General features: G+C 41.0%; 1 protein-coding gene and 1 long non-coding RNA gene across 3 annotated transcripts in view; one reads left to right on the top strand and one right to left on the bottom strand.

Annotated features, from left to right (window-relative positions):
* LOC130294472 (uncharacterized) overlaps positions 1 to 8672 on the top strand; it is a 110562-nt gene extending 101890 nt beyond the window's left edge. The window contains exon 5 of one of the 2 annotated variants that reach the window (XR_008848509.1): positions 8343 to 8672. This is a non-coding gene — a long non-coding RNA (uncharacterized LOC130294472). Of the gene's footprint in view, positions 1 to 7367; positions 8000 to 8342 lie in introns of those variants that run through there. The other variant, XR_008848510.1, reaches the window with a different exon arrangement.
* The window catches only part of FLI1 (Fli-1 proto-oncogene, ETS transcription factor), a 116148-nt gene that overhangs the window by 85612 nt on the left and 13796 nt on the right, over positions 1 to 16740 (bottom strand). The gene's annotated exons all lie outside the window — the stretch shown is intronic.

Here is a 16740-nt window from a genome sequence, read left to right on the forward strand (position 1 = left end):
AATCGATCTTTGGCGCAATTTTGCGCCATTAGGGTTTTTTTTTTGGCGCAAATCACCGCCAAGAAATTTTGCACATGGAAAACACACTTAGCAATGTCAGAAAATGTAAAGACGTCAAAATACATTAAAAAAATATATTTTTGTGAAAGCAGCGACGCCTCCGGGGCTGCTCAATACTATCCTGTGACATGGTTGTCTCTGAGGGACCTTCACCCTCCGTTGAGCCGGTATTGGACATGGCCACACAGTTTCAGGAAAGGTAAGCACTAAAGCAGTGGTCTCCAACCTGCGGACCTCCAGATGTTGCAAAACTACAACTCGCAGCATGCCCGGACAGCCAACGGCTGTCTGGGCATGCTGGGAATTGTAGTTTTGCAACATCTGGAGGTCCGCAGGTTGAAGACCACTGCACTAAAGTAACAAAAAAAAAAAAACTACTCAAGTTGAAAATAAAATCCATTTCACATGGTGGCTATAAACCCCACAAAAGAAAATAACCCATGTCGCTTGCTGATATACTGCAGGAGGGATTCCGAAATGGCTGCTCTACAGGGTAAAATATGCGTCCTCTGTGGTGGTAAGTTCTGTGTAAAAGGCGCTGTGAACAGCTGATTTCAACATTTGAGCCAAAATTACTAACAACTTGCACCAAATGATAAATTTGGTGCATGTCCACGAAAACCAAAGTGAAAAAAAAAAGGGTAAAAAGAAACGGTCAACAGGCAAAATTGATAAATACCCCCCATTATGTTCAGTGCTAGAGCTTTGGATTGAGTCTGCATGGACTGTTGTATTCATTTTGTTTCTGGTCTACCTCATTTGTCATTATAACCCACCCCATTATACTGTATACTCCCCTCCATAAATGCCCGAAAACATTTGTCCATTGTGAATACATACCCTTACTCTTATAGATGGCCTAAAATACAATTGCAAATGCATCAGAATTTTGGAGCAGTTGCGGCAAATAAAAAAAAGCCTTATATTACTTAAAGGAAATCTGTCACCAGTGTCACCTGCACTAACCTGTCCGTACCGGAGCTTAGTGACGTCACCGCTGCTGTTCTCTGCTGGGTCCTGCTGCAGCGGTGATGTCACTAAGCTCCGCCCATGCTCCAAGCCGGGCCTGGAGCTGAAGATACCGGAAAAGATTACTGAAGAACGACTGTACGGACCGGGACAGGGTAGGTACCGTTGTCATCAGTGTCACCTGCACTACCTGTTGGTACCGACAGGTTAGTGCAGGTGACACTGGTGAACGATTTCCTTTAAGCTATATTTACCATGTATTTTTGCGACTGTTTATAAATTGTGCTCACCTATCCTGCCACAGGTCCCTGTGGAAAACCTTTGGCTGTATCTGTCACCTATACAAATACATTTGCACTGGCTAAAAATTAGACAGTTATGGTAAATCTGGGCCAATTTATGCTTCTCTAGTGACCAACTAAAATCTGTTTAACATGTCATATGGCTCCATACTTCTATGTTGGCTATATTGTGCTGGTTGATATGAACTGGCTATATACCACTGCTGGCTATATACTGGATCTATAGTGCTGCTGGCTATATACTGGTTATATAGTGCTAATGGAAATCTATTGGCTATATAGTGCTGCTGGATATGTACTGGCTTTACGCCGCTGTTGGCTATGTACTGGTATATAGTGCTGCTAGTTATGTACTGGCCATATACCACTGCTGGCTATATATACTGGGCCTATAGTGCTGCTAAATATGTTCTGGCTATATACTGGCTATATAGTGCTACTGAATATATACTGGCTATATAGTGCTGCTGGATATGTACTGCCATATAGTGCTACTAAATATATAGTGCAGCTGGATATGTACTGGCTTTATACTGCTACTGGCTATATACTGCTGCGAAACATTGCACAATTCTACCTAATATGAGTCATGTCTCTATGACCTGAAGAACAAAACCACATGGGTCACATTGCAAGACTGAATTATGTTGCACAAGTCGGGGGGGGGGGGGGTATTTGACTTGATGCTATATACGTGGTCTGCTGCTATAATGTATGTATGGCTGTAGCACAACAGGCAAAAAAGTATTTTACCTTAAAAAGATCAATCTCCCTTCCACTATACAGTGCTGTCATGGGTATCTATAGACTATAAGACGAACATGTTCTTGCAGTTTTAAAGCTGCCCATAGACTTAATACTCTTCGTGACACATTTAGGTTATGTTTACTTATGTTTGCATCCTACGCCTGGACAAATAAGTTAAACAGGTGCCATGCATCTATGGTATCTGTTATTGGCTACCATTGTATGTAGTTGTCTACTATACTATGTTTGCATTATATACTGAGCTCATCCAGACAAGAATAACACTCTTTTGTCCTTTATCGGCTAATCGTGCTATTATAAGCCTTTATGTTTAGCATGTACAGTAAGAACTTTCCCAGAATATACTCTATACAAACATATCAAACTTTGTTCAGTGATGTTTCATTTAGGGATGTACCGATACTGGCAATAACAACGCCGATACCGGACATTTGTGCTTGGGCAAATGTCCCTAATACCCATCCTGATACCTGCCGACCATATAAAAAATCCCTCTTACCTTCCCTCGCTCCAGCGCCAGGACATGCCATGCAATGAAATTACATCATTGCGAAGGAAAAGGTCCTGTACAACTAACAAAGTGGAGGATGCAGAGGTCTCAACTCAGGAGTGGAGGAAGGGTGAGTGGTATTTTTATTATTTCTTATAGAGGGGACTTACTGGGGGAAATTACTTAATTGGGGCATCTACCTAATACCCCTACCTACGTGACTACCTGACCTAACTACTGGGGGCTTCTACCGAAAAGGGGTAGCTTTCCTACCTACCTACTGGGGGCTTCAACCTAAGTTGGGGATTGCCTTCTTGCCTATCTTCTGGGGCTTCTACCTAAAAGGGGAGGATTCCCTACCTTTTGGGCGCTTTTACACATTGAGGAGGGCTCGATTCAAGCTCGACTTTTGCCTAAGGCTTCACAAGGTTTAGAGCCACCCCTGCTGTCACATGCCATAAAAAACAGAATTGGTATTAGTGAGTACTTGAAAACAAGTATTGGTACATGTACTCTGTCTTAAAACAATGGTATCGGGGAATCCTGAGATTCAATATTCTGTGGGAGCTGTCAAGATGCCCATAGGCACTGGTCTTGGATAATGCTTTAAAAGCATAAAAAAGCCAGAATGGATTTTATCTGACAGATTGTTGTTTTTGTATAGAATAAACATCACTGAGGGTTTTTTCTCACCTCTCCTTACTCTGCTGTAAGCAAAGCATATGTGTTCCAAACTGCTGACATGGCTGAAAGGAGACGCATGGTACCTTTTATATATCTGTCTGCACTTCCATAACATAGGAAAATGCCCCTAAAATGATAAGGGTTGGTACACCTCCTTGCACCCCCCCCCCCCCATTTCCGTCCCTGCTTGCTTTACAGTCAGCTGGAAGCCCAGTTTCCAAATTTAGTTCCTGTACTGTGTATACAAATTGTACGCAGGTGTGAGATTTGGAAATAGGGCTTGGCTTTCAGCTGGCTGTCAATCAAGCAGGAACTAGAATGGGAGGGCGAATGAGGTGGGATTCAAGTCCTTAGCACTTCAGTGGCTTGAAAATGCCTTTTTGACTCTGCTTCAGAGAATAATAGCATTTCCTATGTTATGGTAGTGTGGACAGATGTATGAAAATGTTACCATGTGTCCCCTTGTCTGAACAGCTATCTAAAAGTGTCAGTGGTTTGACAGATTCCCTTTAATGAAGGAATCATTGGTGGAATCATTGATCATTTTTGGCTGGATGTTTTTATTTTTTACCAGATAAATAAAGCATAGTATTGGCCAGTGGTCATGATAATAAGAACCACTATTGCCTCATTATTCATTCCTCTTCCTGTGCTTACAAGACTCATATTTACTTGAATCTCAAGATTCACTTTAGAATTAACAAAAGACTTAAAACGCTTCTGTCTCATCAGAGTGGGCTAAATATAAAATGTAGTACTGTGCATGGCTCTACTACAGATGTTGGGTGAAAAAACAGGAAGTGGCTCTGATATTTTTAGAAGAAAAGAGAGAGAGAGAGTAGCTCGCTTCTGAAGCGTTGATGGTGCCGATAGTTATTTTGATATTGTTAACCACAAACGTCAATCTAGAAATTTCAGGACCATCGGAGGTAACTGTTACTCTCCACTGCAGGATAACTTATAATTCTGCTTAACGTTTCCAGTCACCGGCTCCTTTTTTAAGTAAGATTTCTTAAGCTACTAGAACTTCAACAAGATTCAAAAACCTAGAACACACAAAGAGGAGATGAAGGATAGATACTCCTTACCCAGTGAGGGTCTGTGTACACAAGGTCTCCATAGAGTCAACCTGTAAAGTTAGGGCTGTCATATTGTGGGTTGCCGGCACTTCTACCTCTAGTGATAAGGACACATGCTGAGGAAATTCCATGTGGAAAATCCACTGCAAATATACCAAGGGTGACACTATCCTAGAGAAACACCAAGGAACTGAGGCATTTTAGATCTACTGCAGTTTCTGCTTTCACACCTCAGCTTAATGGAGTGAAAACTGGAAAGCCAAAGGGAACATTCACAGAACATCCAATTTTTTTTCACGTATTAGGCTGGAAACAGACATGGCAGTTTTATAAAAAAAAAATAATAAACTGTGACCAGATGTTAGTGGGAAGTCAACAAGGAAATAGTGTTTTGTTTTGGTGTGTTTTTTACCCTTCAGTGACGGTTTTAGACTCAGTAACAGTTTTTTGACATTGCAGAAATTGTGGCATCTGTCCCCCCATAGACTTCTATTGGTGAAAAGAAAAATGCAAGAAATGTATGTTGGTATTTTTTCCTGGCATTTTTTCCTGACAAAATCACTTTAGGGAAATGTGTGTGTGTGCAGGGGATACAACACCAAATAAAAACTCCTATACTAATACATTCAATTTTTTGGTCGGGGAAAATGGCACAAAAAGTGCACCATGAGGAGAAAAATGTGGGGACAGTTTTTTTGTGGCTTTTTTTCCCCAGGCCAAAAAAAAAAAAAGCAAACGAAAAGTTGTATCTGTGTGTAGTCTTAGTCTAGGTTTCCACACAGGTTTTTTTTTCTGGCGTTTTTTTTAATTTTTAATTTTATTTAGAAAACTGCCACTGCAGTTTTTGAGCCAAACCTAGATGTGTATTTAAAGAGTACCTGCCACCAAATAAAACTTTTAATATAGTGTTCCTTGTGTAATTAGCAGACACTTTTCCATTCACTTGCTTTTACAATTGTCAACATGAATATGTTTTAAATGTAATAGAAAAAACGGCCACTGTTCCCTGCCACAATTAATACAGTGAGTTTGGTCTCCTCCCGGCCTGGAAGGAGACCAAACTCAGGAAGTGTTTCTCTGAACTGAGCTTGATTGACAGCTGCACAGAGCCTCACTGAAACATGCACAGAGCCTCACTGAAACATACACAGAGCCTCACTGAAACATGCACAGAGCTTGAGGTCTTCTATTCATCACAGCACTGCAACGATGTGAGGACGGAAGTTGTCCCCCAGCAGGCTTCAGTGATGTCATGCCTGCTGCGAAACGCCCACTTTCCCCTGCTGAAAGATTGCACTATGTGAGCAAGAAGAAAGGTATCATACACAGCTTTGTAAAGTACTGAAATTTTTTTTAAGGATGGGAGGAGTGTAAGGAGTAGTTAGGGAACATAGCCTGAGTTAGTTTAGAAAAGTTTATTTGGTGACAGGTACTTTTTCAATGGAATGGGGAATATAAAGGAAGGATTTATACTTCTCCTTCCTAATTAATCTACTTCAGACTTTGGCTCAAGAACTGCAGTGACAGTTTTCTTAAAAAATCCTGTGGAAACCTAGCTTTATCCCAGTTTCTGCTTTCATGGAACAGAATCTGGAAAGCCAGGGCAAAGATTAACATTTCATCAGCATTTCTTCACTTGTTACAGTATTATATAAAGAAGCAAATCAAATTCAAGACTATGATGCCTTGAGGCAAAGTGATACAAAGTAGCACTAAAAGCCAAAATATACAAAATATAAAAAAAAGTTAGAAGAAAAGAGGTTGAAGAAAGTAATGGAAAAATTTGCTAGAAAACAAAATATAAAGCAGTAAGCAATGAGAACCTGAGCTAGAAAATATGCAACACTTTCCATCTCTTTATGGCTTCTCCAACAAGGACCACTCCAGACTGGGTTACATTTTTTAGGGCATAGTTGAAGTGAGATATATTGGTTAGTTACATAATAGTTGTATTCCCAATGGGCAATTTTTAGCGTCACTTTGTTTACAGTTGCAGAATAGTAATTGCTAAAACAGCAATGAGATTATTATGAGAGTTTGGCAACTTCTATGAATGGGCTATATATCAGAATTTTTTTTTTGCCACTTCTGTCTGCTTGGTTGACACAGCTTTATCTAAGAAAAAAGCAGTGCATTTAAGATGGAATGGTGACCTGCATTTAATGATTTGATGATAATTATGTAGATTGATTTGACTTTAGATTGACTTAAAAAGTAGGAGTTAGTAGTAAAAAGTTTAAATAGTTACTGAATTGTGCTTTCACTTAAAGGGGTTCTCCAGCCCTACTGCATCTTATCCCCTATCCAAAGGATAGGGGATAAGATGTATGATCGCGGGGGTCCCACTGCTGGGGACCCCCGCAATCTGTCATTCCGCACCCACCTTTGTGAGCTCTCCACAGCGCTGGAGGCTCCGATTGTGAAGCGCGACGACCACAGGGCCGGAGTATCATAACGTAAGGACTCTGCCCCCATGCGCCATCACATCCCGCCCCCTCAATGCAAGACTATGGGAGGGGAAAAAAAACATGCGTAAAAAATATGCCTGTATTTTTAACGCAGTGTAACAATGGCCTAAAAGTCATACAGGGGTTAAAAGGGTATTCCTATAAAATAAATGATTCCTCATCAGCCGACTAATGTGGGGGCCCAACTGATCAATGGAAGTCCCGAGGGACAAAATTGGGCCTGGAAATGGCAGAGAGCACCACATGTGCGAGGCCAGGGTTCCATTGTCAGAACTGAAAAACAATAATGACGGCAGTGCCAGATCCACCACAACATGTGCTTCAGTTCTGCCCTATATTAAATGTATTCTGACATTACATCCTTATTATGAATCCCAAATCTGAAGCATTATTAAATCTTTTAAAGCTTCTTGTTTTTCTTTAATACATTAGATGGTGGTTAAACCCTCAGGTCATTGTCACCTCCTTTGCAGTCCTTACAATGTGCCAGAAACTGCGATCGGCAGCCACCTGTCTATAAATTAACACAAGGCATTTTTCATTGCAGCTCTTTGGACTAAGAAGGTGAAAATCCAGTGAGCAACAGGGGAAGGGTCCTTTTTCTTACTGTACATATGGCACCATTAATCACTGCTCAGGCTATGCCAGCCCTACCATCTACAAAAAACTGTTCATATACTGAAGTTTTCACATCCAGGCTATAGGGGCCTCCATCTATAGTGGAAATTATGAAAACTATCTGTACCTTATTCCATGGCAGACACAACTTGGTAATCTTTCTCCCTATTGTTCACAATGATGCAGTTGGACTAATATGGGATGGGACATAGGAAAAGAAGGTCAAATGTTCCCTTTTGTTCTGTCAGAGGAAGTAGATCAGGAAACGCTGGATGTGTCTCGCGGAAGTTTCGTTGCTGCAGATAAGAAAACCCAGCTGAGGCAGCTTGGGATGTAGTTAAAAGACTATCAAATGCTACAAGAGCAAACAGTATTAACCAAGTGCAATTTCTAAATGGCATTAACTCTATAGCTGCCTATTCATGAGCTATATTACAAATTGTATAATTGTGCCTGTAACATGTATAGATGAGCTAAAAAAAATATCCTAAATAATCTTGGAAAAACAACCTTTCTAATATACTCCATAAAAAGTGTTTTATCTCCTTTTTAAAGAAATCATGGTCCCCATACCATGCAGGATATAATCCTGTCCAGAAGGCACTATAACCCTCATAGATCCTTACCCCATACAACTTTTATTTTATTAATAATTTTATTTAATAATTTTTATCAAAACCATACAAAAGTGTAAAAGTAGAAAGATATTAAAAACACAATTACTGTCCATGGTACCACAGGTATCCAGCCCCTTAGACCTAAGTATCTATACTGATTACATTGGATCCAGAACAGTATATACACTGTAAGGATCTATGAGGGTTATAGTGCCTTCTGGGCACAAGTGCTGTTGATTATTTTGGTGCCCACACCTACCTTTAACAATTTTTATTGTTAATAACAGTGCTGCCTCGGAACCACCCTTTCCTGAGCAGTGAATGTCAGAATGAGTGAGCAGCTGAGCAGAGGGATTTGTGAGCTAAATACAGAAGCTAGACACGTAACGCATCTGCATGACCCAGTGAGTAACATATATAAGTATTACTTTACAGAGGAAGTAATAGATGCATGGAATAGTCCTCCCGCAGAACTAGTATCTGCAAATACAGTGAAGGAGTTTAAGCATGCATGGGATAGGCATAAGACTATCCTCCATATAAGATAGGGCCAGGGACTATTCATAGGATTCAGCATATTGGGAAGATTTGATGGGCTGAATGGATTTTATCTGCCAACACATTCTATGTTTCTGTGCATCAGCACAGGATAAGTGATGTAATGTACGTCCACAGTGACCCCACCAGTAGAATAGTGAGCACAGCTCTGGAGTATAATACAGGATATAACTCAGGATCAGTACAGGATAAGTAATGTAATGTATGTACACAGTGACCTCACCAGCAGAATAGTGAGTACAGCTCTGGAGTATAATACAGGATATAACTCAGGATCAGTACAGGATAAGTAATGTAATGTATGTACACAGTGACCCCACCAGCAGACAACCACATCCTCGGAAATGCATAGTATTTGTCAAAGGCAGCATGACTGCCAAAACATTTTTTTTACCTTCAGTAGAAAATGAAAACTGATTTTGCTATTTATCTAAGGACATGGTGGTACTGCAGCTCGGTGACTAAAAGGTCTGGCCTGGGACCACATGCACCAAACAAACATGGTCTGTAATTGCGATTCCAGAACTTGGTGGTGCTGCTGTCTCTTGCATTCCCACCAGCAAGTCTAACACAAGATGTTACTCAGGATCATACAGGATAAGTAATATATGTACACAGAGACCTCACCAGCAGAATAGTGAGTGCAGCTCTGGAGTATAATTCAGGATGTAACATTAGAATACTTTTCCTGTACTGAATCTATGTTAATCTGTAAACAGAATAGTGATTACAGCTATGGAGTACAGGATGTACAGCCATGGCCGTAAATATTGGCACCCTTGAAATGTTTCTAGAAAATGAAGTATTTCTCACAGAAAAGGATTGCAGTAACATGTTTTGCTATACACGTGTTTATTCCCTTTGTGTGTATTGGAACTAAACCAAAAAAGGGAGGAAAAAAAGCAAATTGGACATAATGTCACACAAAACTCCAAAAATGGGCTGGGCAAAATTATTGCCACCCTTTCACAATTTTGGAAAAATAAGATTGTTTCAAGCATGTGATGCTCCTTTAAACTCACCTGGGGGCAAGTAACGGGTATGGGCAATATAAAAATCACACCTGAAAGCAGATAAAAAGGAGAGAAGTTCACTTAGTCTTTGCATTGTGTGTCTGTGTGTGCCACACTAAGCATACACAACAGAAAGAGAAGGGAACTGTCTGAGGACTTGAGAACCAAAATTGTGGAAAAATATCAACAATCTCAAGGTTACAAGTTCATCTCCAGAGATCTAGATTTGCCTTCCTTTGTCCACGGTGCGCAACATTATCAAGAAGTTTGCAACCCATGGCACTGTAGCTAATTTCCCTGGGTGTGAACGGAAGAGAAAAATTGATGAAAGGTGTCAACGCAGGATAGTCTGGATGTGGATAAGCAGCCCCAAACAAGTTCCAAAGGTATTCAAGCTGTCCTGCAGGCTCAGGGCGCATCAGTGTCAGCGCGGACTATCCGTCAACATTTAAATGAAATGAAACGCTATGGCAGGAGACCCAGGAGGACCCCACTGCTGACACAGAGACATAAAAAAGCAAGACTTAATTTTGCAAAAATAAACTTGAGTAAGCCAAAATCCTTCTGGGAAGACGTCTTGTGGTCAGATGAGACTTTTGGTAAAGCACATCATTCTACTGTTTACCGAAAACAGAATGAGGCCTACAAAGAAAAGAACACAGTACCTACAGTGAAATATGGTGGAGGTTCAATGATGTTTTGGGTTGTTTTGCTGCCTCTGGCACTGGGGGCCTTGAATGTGTACAAGGCATCATGAAATCTGAGGATTACCAATGGATTTTGGGTCGCACTGTACAGCCCAGTGTCAGAAAGCTGGGTTTGCGTCCGAGATCTTGGGTCTTCCAGCAGGACAATGACCCCAAACATACATCAAAAAGCCCCCAGAAATGGATGGCAACAAAGTGCTGGAGAGTTCTGAAGTGGCAGCAATGAGTCCAGATCTAAATCCCATTGAACACATGTGGAGAGATCTTAAAATTGCTGTTGGGAAAAGGTGCCCTTCCAATAAGAGAGACCTGGAGCAGTTTGCAAAGGAAAAGTGGTACAACATTCCGGCTGAGAGGTGTAAGAAGCTTATTGATGGTTATAGGAAGTGACTGATTTCAGTTATTTTTCCAAAGGGTGTGCAACCAAATATTAAGTTAAGGGTGCCAATAATTTTGACCAGCCCATTTTGGAGTTTGGTGTGACATTATGTCCAATTAGCTTTTTTTCTCCCTTTTTTGGTTTAGTTCCAACACACAAAGGGAATAAACATGTGTATAGCAAAACATGTGTTACTGCAATCCTTTTCTGTGAGAAATACTTCCTTTTCTTGAAAAATTTCAGGGGTGCCAACATTCACGGCCATGACTGTAACTCTGGATTAGTACAGGATAAGTAAAATGTTTCTAAAGTTATTTAAAGAAGTTCCACAAAATAAAAATAAAAAAATCAAATAAAAGTTAATATATATTTTTTTTAATCTTTGATTGTAGCTTGTTCCTTTTTATGTAATCTGCTTGTTGTTATTATCACTGTTACATTTACATTTATTTTATATATGGAGTTATCAGGGAGAACTTTTCAATTATGAGAACTTATTTTTTTTTCTTGTAAAAGATTTTGACATGAAAAGAGTATTCCAATCTGAATTTGGCAATTCAGTAATTGTTTTAAATCTCATATTTACTTTTATTATTATTATTTTTAATAAAAATTTAATATCAGACCAGTTAGAACTCATAGCATCCAGATTAGTAAGAATTTGTAGCATTTCAAATTTTTGCCATTCACCTAGGAGCTATTAATACATGATGAAGTCCTCAAAGTTCCACATAATAAAGTTAGAATGTACAACAGGAGACAGTAGAACTTGTGATAGCTACAGTGTGGATCCAAAGTTTGTGTGCCCCAGGTAAAAATTCGTATTAATGTGCATAAAGAAGCCAAGGAAAGATGGAAAAATCTCCAAAATGCATCAAATTACAGATTAGACATTCTTATAATATGTCAACAAAGGTTAGATTTTATTTCCACCATTAACACTTTCAAAATAACAGAAAACAAAAAAATGGCATCTGCTAAAGTTTGAGCACCCTGCAGAGTTAATATCTTGTACTGCCCCCTTTGGCAAGTATCACAGCTTATAAACGCTTTTTGTAGCCAGCCAAGAGTCTTTCAATTCTTGTTTGAGGTATCTTTGCCCATTCTTCCTTACAAAAGTCTTCCAGTTCTTTGAGATTTCTGGGCTATCTGTCAGGCACTGCTCTTTTAAGGTCTATCCATAGATTTTCAATTATGTTGAGGTCAGGAGATTGTGAGGGCCATGGCAAAACCTTCAGTTTACACCTCTTGATGTAATCCCTAGTGGATTTCGAGGTGTGTTTAGGATCATTATCCATTTGTAGAAGCCATCCTCTCTTTAACGTCAGCTTTTTCTCAGATGGCATCAAGTTAGCATCCAAAATTTGCTGAAATTTTATTGAATCCATTCTTCCTTCTACTCTTGGGATATTCCCTGTGCCACTGGTTGCAATACAACCCCAAAGCATGATTGATCCACCCCCATGCTTAACAGTTGGACAGAGGTTCTTTTCATTAAATTCTTGTCCAAAAGTACCTTTGCACATTCCGGCCAAAAAGTTACATTTTTACCTCATCGGTCCACAAAATGCATCAGGCTTGTCTATATGTTCATTTGCAAAGTTTAAACGCTGATTTTTGTGGTGAGGACATAGAAAAGGTTTTCTTCTGATGACTCTTCCAAGAAGACCATATTTGTACAAGTATCTCTTTATAGTGGAATAGTGTACCACAACTCCAGTGTCTGCCAGATCTTTCTGGAGGGATTGTGCAGTCAAACGTGGGTTTTGAATAGTTTTTCTCACAATCCTGCGAGCTGATCTGTCTGATATTTTTCTTGGTCGTCCAGATCTTGCTTTAACTTCCACTGTTCCTGATGACTGCCATTTCTTCATTACATTCCGAACAGAGGATATTGACATCTGAAAACGTTTTGCTATCTTCTTATAGCCTTCTCCAGCTTTGTGAGCATCAGATTTCAGATTTCTGTTTCAGATTTCTAGACAACGGCTTAGAAGAACCCATGGTGCTGATTGTTGGGGCAAGGTCAGATGCGTCTGGGCATTTAAAACCTTTGAGATTGACATCACTTGGTCTTCCCAAATGATGATTGAGAATAATCCATGACACTGGAAGGTCTCAGCTTTGCAAAGTGGCCAGTGCATGCTATATATTCTGCCGGGTGCCCAAAGTTTGCAGATGCCATTTTTTTGTTTTCTGTTATTTTGGAAGTGTAAATGATGGAAATAAAATATAACTTTTGTTGACATATTATAAAAATGTCTAATCTGTAATTTGATGCCTTTTGGAGATTTTTCCATCTTTCCTTGGCTTCTTTATGCACATTAATACAAATTTTTACCTGGGGTGCCCACATTTTTGATCCCCACTGTAACCTGTGGACTACTACTACTACAGTATATGGTATAGTTAATTGCCTATTCTCTCAGAGGTCCTATGGGACATACTTAACTTATGTGTTAGAAGCTTCTAAAATATTCTGATTCACTGCACAATATCAGGAGAATTCTTGCATATTATTTTACACAACCGCCTACAGATTTTCACTTTCACTCTATCTACAACACTAAATATAATTCCATGAATCAAAAATTCATCTAATTGTTCAGAATATTAACCTGCGATTTAAGCCTTTTTTCTTTGTTCATGGAGGATATAGTTATGATTATATAATCAGCATGTTGACCCCGGAGGACGTTGACCCCTGAATAAATTATACAACGAGATAGAACTTCATCACTGAAGGAGAGGCCTATAAATATTAATAATCAGGCGTAGTTACAGTAGCCGGTAGGTGGGCTTACAGTGCACTTAGGGGCAGGTTAATGCCCCAGTGCACCAAACAATGTACAGTAATTTGCATATTTCTGTTAACAAATTTTTCTTAAAAACAGCTTAACGGATCGAAATAGGAAAGGTGGCCTAATGATTAGTGTCACCATGGATAGTACCCGACACCAGTTAGTACGAGCTACCACTGGTGACAGATTCCCTTTAAGGCCATCTTCACACACCGTAAAATCGACCATTTTTTGCAACTGTAAATGGCTTAAAAAAAGGCAGTTTTTGGTCATCAGTAGAGCAGGATACTATTTGATATGTCACCTTCTTCTCTTACTTATTGCCACATAGGGCCAAAATCTTTTTCACTTTTATTATTATTCCCAGCGCTAAGGTCATAGTAGAAAATCCTCTAGATAGGTAAGAATCATTGGAAATTGAGGTTATAGATAAGTCAAGGAAACAAAAGTCGATATGATGTCACTACACCCACACTTTGTTTATTGTCCACATTGTGAATGGCCACTTGTGTTGTATAAAATGGAGAATCTCCCATCTCTGCTGGTTTCATAGAGAGATACAATGCACAGCAAAAAAAAAACAAAAAAAAACAAACATTCTAATCTTCTAGGATATTTCTATCAGTGCTCATCCTGACCAAATGCAATCTTCCATACTCTCTGCATATGGGGTCTTCATTGTAATAAAGATCTAAATATGCAGAAAAGATGAGCACAGGAGGATAGAACCAGTACTGGTCATGGGTAGACTAGGAAGGATAAACATGTTGCTTTTGAACCCTGGCAGCCATTAATTCTTCACTCTCCGGATTTATGGACCTTTCAATGCTTACCTAAAACACTTAAAGGGGTACTCCGGCGCTTAGACATCTTATCCCCTATCCAAAGGATAGGGGATAAGATGCCTGATCGCGGGGGTCCTGCCGCTGGGGACCTCCGTGATCTTGCACGCAGCACCCCAGATAAAATCAGTCCCCGGAGCATGTTCGCTCCGGGTCTGATTACCGGCGACCACGGGGCAGGCGGCGTGTGACGTCATGCCTCTGCCCCCGTGTGACATCACGCTCCACCCCTCAATGCAAGCCTATGGGAGGGGGCTGTCACGCCCCCTCCCATAGGCTTGCATTGAGGGGCGGAGGCGTGACGTCACACACCGCCTGTTCCGTGGTCGCCAGTAATCAGACCCGGAGCGAACGTGCTCCGGGGACTGATTTTAACTGGGGTGCTGCGTGCAAGATCACGGGGGTCCCCAGCGGCGGGACCCCTGCGATCAGGCATCTTATCCCCTATCCTTTGGATAGGGGATAAGATGTCTAAGCGCCAGAGTACCCCTTTAAAATACTTGAAGCCCTTAAAATGGACCATTTAGGAACCTATCATGAAGATGCAGTCCAATTCAGTAGTGTCATGTTATAAAGCAGGAGGAACTGAGCAGGTGAATAACTTGTTTAATATAAGAAGTTTTTGTATAAACTGTAACTTATTGGTTAAAATTTCTGCTCATTCAAGGCTTAGGAGTCCAATGAGTGGAGTTTCTCAGTGACTGACATCACTCCCTGTATGACCATGCATCGACATCGCTGTCAGTCACTGATAGGACCACCCATTTGACTCCTAAGGCCCAGAATAATCAGGGATTTAAACAAATAAATGACAACTTATACTGAATCTTTTCCCATAAAACTATACATCAGTTTTCTCAGCTCCTCCTCTATAAGAATACACTGACCAATCGGACTGACAGTTCAATGTGACATGTCCCCTTTAAGAATACACCCTACTTTTACTGCCATTGAGTTCAACAAGACACTTGATGTCAGATAAACAGTCATTAGTTGAATTGTTTCTTTCCCACCAATCCTAAGTGTTCTTCATTCCTTTCACCCCCATTCCTCCTTACATGTGCAGCTCACACTGTAAGGGTGCTTTCACACTACGATTGTAGTGTACGGTTGCTGGATCCGGTTGGGAGGGGCGAAAACCGGCCGCTCCCGTATCCCAGCCGGATCCAGCCCGAACCCCATTCATTTCAATTTTTACCCTGTATACAGTTTTCTGACCGGACCTAAAACCGTTGTATACCACGGTTCTAGGTCCGGTCAGAAAACCGTATTCGGGGAAAAATGAGACAACTGGAGTCAACATTTGACTCGGGTCGGCTCATTGAAATGAATGGGGTTCGGGCTGGATCCAGCTGGGATACGGGAGCGGACGGTTTTCGCCCCTCCCAACCGGATCCAGCAACCGTACACTACAATCGTAGTGTGAAAGCACCCTAAGGCCGACTAGCCGCCCTACCATGTTTCTGTAGTAGGCAGTTGTTGTTTTTTTCTTACAGCATAAACAAAGCCCCCTTCTTTAAATGCACCCTTTGTGGCTGCCTACCCTTTTTTCAGCCTTGAGCAGGGGCAATATTTAGGGGAATATTGTTGCACTGCCATGATTCTTGAAGTTGAGCAACTCTTTAAGCCCGGGATTACATATGTCCATTGTCCGGCATACGTGAACCCGGCCTAAATCGCGATGCGGCTGATTCCACAATTGATGACAATATGCATCAGTCGCCATCAGATGTGTAGCATCTGGTGTACATTGTTTCTGAACGTCAGGCGGGGGAATACAGCAAAATGCCAGTTCAGTGTGTCCAACCTGCCGGCGTCCAAACTGAGACGCAGGATAAGGGTGCGTTCAGACTGAGGAATTCAAGCGGAATTTCCATGCGGAAATGAAGAGGAATGAAGGAGGAGGCTATGTAATCTACTTTTCTGAACTCCGCTTGAAAACGATGTCGGGCAGAATTTTTTTTACCATTGACTTCTATTGGATTCTGTTTGCGGATTCCGCTTGAAGAATGAACATGTTCTTTCTTCAAGCGAAACGGAATTCAGCGTCGGAATTCTGCTAGCAGAATTTCCGCAGTGTGAACAGGACAGCAGAAATAACATTAAAGGACAACTGTAGTGGAACACTTTTATATATGCCCGTGCCTCAAAAATAAACAAAATAAACTCATACATACCTTCCTACGAGCCCCCGTTGGTCCGGCACAAGCCTCACGGTCCGGCAGTGCTAACGTCATTCCACTTCCTGGGGACGGGGATGCTGCAGAGCCGTCGGCGTTTCACCGGCCGTAGCGATGTCCCGCCCCGGCCTGTGATAGGCTGAGCCCACTGTCATGTAAGGAGCTCTGGCCGGCTTCTTACATGACAGTGGGCTCAGCCTATCAC

This window comes from Hyla sarda, chromosome 10, assembly GCF_029499605.1.
Source record: "Hyla sarda isolate aHylSar1 chromosome 10, aHylSar1.hap1, whole genome shotgun sequence".
Taxonomy (NCBI): domain Eukaryota; kingdom Metazoa; phylum Chordata; class Amphibia; order Anura; family Hylidae; genus Hyla; species Hyla sarda.